Here is an 8,196-nt window from a genome sequence, read left to right as displayed (position 1 = left end):
AGGATGGGGGGTGGTGTGTGGAGGGACCTGCTTTCCAGCTTTCGAAGGAGGGGGGATTCTGCCAGTACCCATGGCCCAGGGACCCCGAGGCCATCAGAGGGACTGAGGTCTCCCAGGTGGGTCGACTCCAAGGTGGCCCTAGCCAAGGCCGCTGCCTGCCGCCTGCCCAGGGGCCTCTCGATGTTGAGGACAATGGGAGAAGTGTGTGGGTAGATTTTCTCCTGGGAAAGAATCTGCACACACGATTCCTCCCTTTGGGCTGTGGGCCCTGGACTCAGGAGGAGTGATGAGCTGATAAGGGTCTGGCTCGGATCACCTGGTCGCAGAAAAATGACACCTGTCAGGGGCCAGCACTGGGCCCTCTTAATCCTGGCTTGGGAGCACTACTAGCTCCCTTTGTGTATTGTCCCTGCAGGTGGCGGGTACCCTTGTGGTACCTACTCCTCTCACTGGGCTGGGGGTGAGTGTTGGGGAGGGGGCTTTAGGAGGAGGCACAGTTGTCTGGGGAAGTGGGTAAGGTCAGGCCCCACTTGGAGACAAGCCTCTGGGAAGTGGGGAGCAGGGCCTCCATGCTCCAGGTTGGCCTTAGCTGTCAACTTTTCTAGGAAGCCAGAGGACAGCCCAGTAGCATCCTTCTTTACTGTAACCAGAGCTCATGTTTGAGGAGGCCAGGAGGGTCCCTCATGGAGTCCCCTCCAACTGTGCTCCACTGGAGGCCTGTGGTGGTCCCTTCCCTCTGGTTCTGGGTCCAGGAGCCCAGTGTAGGGTTTGAGGTACTCATTCACCAGGTTGGCTAGCCTTCTGCTACCCCTGGCTCTGACCTCTGCCTGCTGTGCCCATACCTGCTGACTTTGGGTGCATGGGTGGTGGGCCAGGTTCAGCAGACCACCAACCTGGACATATTTAGGAGCTAACTTTTCGAGTGGCATGGGCATTGTGCTAAGGGGTGGAGGGCTTCCTGGAGTCCCCAGGGTGCAGGTGTGAGGTGAAAGCTTGGGGCTCTGCCGGATGAGGGTGGGGCAGAGTGGCTGGCTGTACTGCAGGCCTGGTGGCCTGGGCTGGGCGATGACCAGCCCGCTTTCTTGAGAGGGCTAATCACTAAGGGATGTCTGTGGCTGGGCCAGTCTGGTTGGCAGGTGGCTGTGCTGGGGCTGCCACAGAAGGGTAGCCCCCGACCTGGGTGGCATGAGGCCGCCGGGTTCTATGACCCGAGGACCAGCCCGCGTCCTCCCCTGCCCCTCCCAGTGGTTCTCTGCTGGCCTGGTGCCTCTGGCCGCAGGAGGAAGCACGGCCGCCCAGCTGGCAGGCGCTGCACCTGGAGACCAGCAGCCGGACGAGGGAATGGAAAAAGGCAAGCCTCAAGCTGCGTTTGTTTTTCTTAGCGATACCTGAGGTAGATGTGGCCAGGGAAGTGGTCTGGCCTGTGTGGAGAGGCTGCCAGCGGCTCCCAGATCAGAGCATGTCACAGCTGCTTCCTCCAGCCCGGCCACCCTGTCTGTGCCCTGCACCTGGTAGGCCAGCTCCAGGAAGAAAGCCTGTCATCGAGGTGGCTCTGGGGCTTTCTAAGCACCTGCCTGGTGTCTATTTATCTCTTCATGTGACATCCCGGTGGATCTGTAGCTGTCTTTGAGGCCTGGGGTTTGGTGACTGGGACACAGAGGCTGTCTGGCCACTCTGGTTCCTCCATGAAGCCACTGCTGCTCATCTTTTCCTCTCACCCATCAGTGAAGCTGGGATCCCACAGCTTCCACTCTGGGCTTCAGCATCCTGCTCCTGAAAGGAACCACCAGTAAACTCGAGGTCTTCAGGGTTTGCAGGTTCTGTTTTCTCTGGGGGCCACCAAGTGTGGACAGGGACATTTCTCTTAGGCAGTGCTGTGGGTCCCAGTGTCCTGGAGTTTGCTCAGTCATATGTCTACCAGCTGACTTCTAGGGTGGCTGGACCTGGGCGAGAAGCTCTGCTTGGGTGGCTGGTCAGTGATGGAACTGAGGGCTGAACAAGAGCTCTTTGTGCCCTGGAATATTGGGGCCTTGTGAGGTGGGGAAGCCGGGGTCCCGAGGCTCTCCCAGCCAACGGAGATGACAACCATTATAGACACGAGGCCCCTACCTCGGTGTGAATGGCCTGTCCACATGGGGCTGCCCTCTGCCCATGGCTTCCTGTCCACAACCTCCTGTCCTGGCCTCCTTGGCATGTTGGGTATTGGGTGACGGTAGAGCCCTTGGAAGCCCCCGGACCCTGTCAGTGTCTCTGCCCACCCTATCTCTGCCATCCACGTGCTGGGTGGGAGGCCACAGGCTGCAGGAGAATTGAGGGTTAATCTCAGAACCAGTGTCTCAGTGCTGGAATTTGTTTTGAATTTGATTCACATAGAAATTAAATGCCGTCTGGTGGGGCTGAGGTTTCCTTGGCAGGGCACTGCGGCTTCTGGAACTCCAGCCTCTTCCCCTCCGCCCAACTAGGGTCTCAGGCTCCCCCCACACATGGGGAGCTGAGTTTGCGGGCAGGGTGGCCCTTGGGATGGCCAAGCCTGTTGGCAGGAGGAAGGGCTGTCAAAATCTGTAGTGTCCTCCCCCTCCCCTGTCCCCCCCTGCCTCAAGCAGAAAGTAACGAGACACTTGGAGGAGAGTTGCTGGGCAGGGTGGGCTGAACCTTGCTGGGCTGTTCATGGGTGGGACCCCGGGGACAAGGACATCTCTGGCCTCAGTCCGGCCTACACCTGCACCCCCAACCCCCATCTAGCAGTGTCCATCTGCCACCTGGCTGCCCTTGGGGGCAAGTGTGGTGATGTGTGACCAGTTGAGTGCTCAGAGAGGCAGCCACTGGCCCTCAGGCCTGGCCCTCAGAGAGGGATGGGTGTCCCCAACTTGACTCCATTTATCCTAGCTTCTTTCACACTCTCTATGGAGCTGGGGTGGAGTCTCAGCAGAGCTGCTCAGGTGGTCAGGGGTGGGGTCTCAACAGTATGAGACCTAATCCAGGATGGTCTTGTCTCAAGATCCTCACCTTGATCACATCTGCAAACACTCTTATTCCAAATAAGGTCACATTCTGAGGTTCTAGTTGGGTGTGATTGTGGGTCCCTTTATCTTTTGCTTCAGATTATTCCTGCAAACAATTTCTGTGAGGAAATGAAACTGAAGCCCTGCCAAAATGATGGCAGCAGATCAGTCAGTGTGCAGCACAAAGCACATCTCACTGTCTGCAAGGAGTGAGAGATACAGACCGACCTAGCAAGTCTGGAGAAACCAAGTACAACTGGGAAAAAATTTAAGTAATGGATTGATTTGAAACCATATTAGAAACTGATGAACAGAATTAGCAAACTGGAAGATAGGACAGGAGAAATTACTGGAGCGTAGCCTGGGGCAGGAGACACATGGGAAACAGAGAGGGCATGAAACCTGGGCAGAGAGGATGCCTCCATCTTCACGAGGGCCCAGAGGTGGGGACAGGGTGGTATCTGGTGAGAATGGCCAAGGACTTACTGAAACTGGAGCAATTAAGAGGACTCAAGAGGCCCAGTGCCTTTTCAAGCAGAAACATGAACATTCAGGCTGGAACATAATGACTTGGAAGCGCAAAACCCTGAGCACAAGAGAATTAAAAAGCGGTCTGAGGAAACAAAATGCAGGTTACCTTCTGAGGGTCCTGAGCTGACATCTCCCTGGAGACACAGCAGGACAATCCACTTGGTGTGTGAAAGAAGGAAACTGTCCAGAGTAAGGTGAAAGAAGACATTGTCAGTTGTGTCAAGAGTTGCTCTGAAGGAGACCTGGATGCACGGCTTCGGCCTGGGGAATGCCCTGCTGTACTCCAGACGGGGAGGAATGAAGCCAGGAGACTGTCACATGAAGGGATGGGGAGCACTGAACAACTTCTTGTCAGGTCCTACAAGTAGAACTAAATACCCAACAGCATACAACCCGGCCTCAGCGGAGTTGTGCTCTCAGGCCTCCTGTTGCCCAGAGGGGCAGTGTTGACCGTGTGTGTGGGTAAATTACAGACTCATGTAATTTTGAGGGCCTTCATGAAAATAACAGAAATGTACTACTTCAGGTTACAAAGGGGAAAATGGAATAATAAAAATAACCCCAAAAGAGGCAAGAGAGGAGAAAAAGAGAAACAAAGCAGGCATGGCCGGTAGAAAGGATGAACTAAAGCCCCAGGTGTAAGATGGGTGCAGGGTTGTGGTCAGGTCCTAGCTAATTAGAGACACATAGTGGACATAAATGATATACCAACTCAATGGGCCATAAGACCAAGAGAAACAAGGGAAGAGAGTGAAGGATGCACTGTGACCAGGGCTCAGTACAATCACCCAGGCTCTGCATGGTGACCTGAGCCGCGACCCAGGTTCTGCTCGGTGACCTGAGCTGCGACCCAGGCTCCGCATGGTGACCTGAGCTGTGACTCAGGTTCTGTTTGGTGACCTGATGCTGCAGTTTTGGAGAGACTGAAGTGGTGACAGTGGCAGCTTAAATGCATATTTTAGAAATGGGAAGAAGCTCGAAAGTCCTCAGCAAACATCTGTCACAGAAGTGAGAACAGTTAGCTAAATACAAAGGATGTAGAGGGAATGAAGAAGTAGTGAGAAATGAACAAAATAAAAACAGACCTGCATTAGAGATGAACAGATCTGTGTCTGTGTAGGTCTTGTGAACAGCTAAGGAGACTGAGGAGGAGGCTCAGGACATGTGTCATGCCATGGGGAACATCTCACAGTTTCTACAGAATAAAACAAGGGAATGTAATGAAGAGTTTCATGCCAATAAATCTGAAAATTCAGAAATAAAGAAAGCTTGAAAAGTAACAGAAACAAGTTCAAGATAGAATGTTGACTGATACCATAATAAGTAAAGAAATCGGGGCACTGGAATGTAAATGGTGAGGCTACTGTGGCAAACGCTGACAGTCCCACAACTAAGTACAGATTTCTTCTGTGACACAGCAGTTCCACTGGGGACATACTCATGAGAAATGAAAACATACATCCAAGCACCAATGTGTATGTGAGTGGTCATAGTGACATTGTGCATAAGAGCTGAGAGTGAACACGTTTGCGTGTCTGTCAGCTGAGGAATACAGAATGTGCTCCATCCTACAGTTGAACGCTATTTGAAAATAAAAAGGGGTGAAGCATAGACACTCACTGCAGCGTGGATGAATCTTGAAAACACTGCTCAGTGACAGCCTCAAAGTGTGTGATTCCACTCTATGGATCATCCAGGACAGGCAAATCCACAGACAGGAAGTGGGTTAGTGGTTGCCAGAGCAGGGGGAGCAATGTGGGTTGATTTTTAAAGGGTAAGGGGTTTCTTTCTGAGGTGATGAAAATATCCTAAAACTTGCCCATATCTGTGAATATCCTACAAAATACTGAATTGTGTACTTTAAATTCTATGGTGACTTATTCTATATAATAAAATCCTAATATGCAAATTGACCGAACAGTGGAACCACCAGTTGCTATGATGCACACTGACCACCAGGGGGCAGACGCTCAACGCAGGGTTGTGGTCAGGTCCTAGCTAATTAGAGACACATAGTGGACATAAATGATATACCAACTCAATGGGCCATAAGACCAAGAGAAACAAGGGAAGAGAGTGAAGGATGCACTGTGACCAGGGCTCAGTACAATCACCCAGGCTCTGCATGGTGACCTGAGCCGCGACCCAGGTTCTGCTCGGTGACCTGAGCTGCGACCCAGGCTCCGCATGGTGACCTGAGCTGTGACTCAGGTTCTGTTTGGTGACCTGATGCTGCAGTTTTGGAGAGACTGAAGTGGTGACAGTGGCAGCTTAAATGCATATTTTAGAAATGGGAAGAAGCTCGAAAGTCCTCAGCAAACATCTGTCACAGAAGTGAGAACAGTTAGCTAAATACAAAGGATGTAGAGGGAATGAAGAAGTAGTGAGAAATGAACAAAATAAAAACAGACCTGCATTAGAGATGAACAGATCTGTGTCTGTGTAGGTCTTGTGAACAGCTAAGGAGACTGAGGAGGAGGCTCAGGACATGTGTCATGCCATGGGGAACATCTCACAGTTTCTACAGAATAAAACAAGGGAATGTAATGAAGAGTTTCATGCCAATAAATCTGAAAATTCAGAAATAAAGAAAGCTTGAAAAGTAACAGAAACAAGTTCAAGATAGAATGTTGACTGATACCATAATAAGTAAAGAAATCGGGGCACTGGAATGTAAATGGTGAGGCTACTGTGGCAAACGCTGACAGTCCCACAACTAAGTACAGATTTCTTCTGTGACACAGCAGTTCCACTGGGGACATACTCATGAGAAATGAAAACATACATCCAAGCACCAATGTGTATGTGAGTGGTCATAGTGACATTGTGCATAAGAGCTGAGAGTGAACACGTTTGCGTGTCTGTCAGCTGAGGAATACAGAATGTGCTCCATCCTACAGTTGAACGCTATTTGAAAATAAAAAGGGGTGAAGCATAGACACTCACTGCAGCGTGGATGAATCTTGAAAACACTGCTCAGTGACAGCCTCAAAGTGTGTGATTCCACTCTATGGATCATCCAGGACAGGCAAATCCACAGACAGGAAGTGGGTTAGTGGTTGCCAGAGCAGGGGGAGCAATGTGGGTTGATTTTTAAAGGGTAAGGGGTTTCTTTCTGAGGTGATGAAAATATCCTAAAACTTGCCCATATCTGTGAATATCCTACAAAATACTGAATTGTGTACTTTAAATTCTATGGTGACTTATTCTATATAATAAAATCCTAATATGCAAATTGACCGAACAGTGGAACCACCAGTTGCTATGATGCACACTGACCACCAGGGGGCAGACGCTCAACGCAGGAGCTGCCCCTTGGTGGTCAGTGTGCTCCCACAGGGGGAGTGCCGCTCAGCCAGAAGCCGGGCTCATGGCTGGCGAGTGTAGCAGCGGTGGCGGAAACCTCTCCTGCCTCCGTGGCAGGCGGACATCCCCCAAGGGGTCCCAGACTGTGAAAGGGCGCAGGCTGGGCTGAGGGACCCACCCCAGTGCACGAATGTCGTGCACCTGGCCTCTAGTACCTCAATAAAGCTGTTTAAAAACAAAACAGAAGAGAGAAATTGGACCAGAAAGGAAATCTTTCCATCAAGAAAAGGTCAGCCTGCATGGCTTTATGGCAAGTTCTACCAAATAGTTAAGAAGACAAAATTCTAATCTGACACAACTCTTCCAGGAAATTTAAAAAAGAACATTCACTAAGGTACCTAAACTCAGCAAGAAGAACACAGAGAAGAAAATTACAAACAGATGCAAAAGGCCCAGACAAAGCAACGCCAAGATCCATCATTCCAGGATCACTTGGTGTCCAATGTGGGAATTCCCTACTTGAGCAGATCAAAGGAGAAAAGTCACATATCAAAAGGTGCAGGGATGACATTTGATGAAGTTCAACATCCATTTGTGATTTTTAAAAGGCTCTTAGCAAACTAAAAGCAGAGGGAACTTCTTTAACCTGATACAGGGAAGACACTTAGCGAACTTCATCCTTAACAGTGAAATGGTAAAAGCTTTTCTTTAACACCAGGAGTAGACATGGATGCCTGTTGCCATCTTGTCTGAATGTGGGTGATGCCAGCTCTCTTAACAGACCCTCAAGCAAGATGGTATTTTTCTCTTAAGCAGTGAGCGTGTTCTGGCTCTGCGGGCACACTTTCCCAGCCTCAGCCTTGTAGTGCTCTGCCAGCCTTTAGGGCACCCCCCCCCAACTCCCCCTCTGTGAGCTTGTGCATGTGGAGGGGATACAACAAGGCAGGGGTCCTCACTTTCTAGCATTGGTGCACAGCGAGAAGGGGAGCTTTTGGAGGATATTTAGGGGACTGTATTCATGATATTAGAATAGGGATGGGTTTCTAAAATGAGGTAGAGGTAACATAGACAGGAGAAGGCTAAAAATTTAGGTGCAATAAAGTTAAGAACTTTCATTTATGGAAAGACACTGTGAAGCAAATGGAAAGGTATGTTCCTTTTATGTTGAGAGTTTCGCTGGCAAAGGGGAAACTCCTACCCTTTCGGTAGGATGTTTGTGCCTCCTGCGGTTACTGCAGGGGTTGGATGGTGGTTCCCACTGACCTCCGCAGGGAAGGATTCAGGAGCTCCTGAGCACAAGTCCCTCGCTCCCTCCCTCCCTCCCTTCCTTCCTTCCTTCCTTCCTTCCTTCCTTCCT

General features: G+C 50.6%; 1 protein-coding gene across 1 annotated transcript in view; it reads left to right on the top strand.

Annotated features, from left to right (window-relative positions):
• The window catches only part of WNT9A (wingless-type MMTV integration site family, member 9A), a 26,746-nt gene that overhangs the window by 286 nt on the left and 18,264 nt on the right, over positions 1-8,196 (top strand). The gene's annotated exons all lie outside the window — the stretch shown is intronic.

The sequence above is a fragment of the Myotis brandtii genome, unplaced genomic scaffold (assembly GCF_000412655.1).
Source record: "Myotis brandtii unplaced genomic scaffold, ASM41265v1 scaffold100, whole genome shotgun sequence".
Taxonomy (NCBI): Eukaryota; Metazoa; Chordata; class Mammalia; order Chiroptera; family Vespertilionidae; genus Myotis; species Myotis brandtii.
This window is presented reverse-complemented; position numbering and strand designations above follow the sequence as displayed.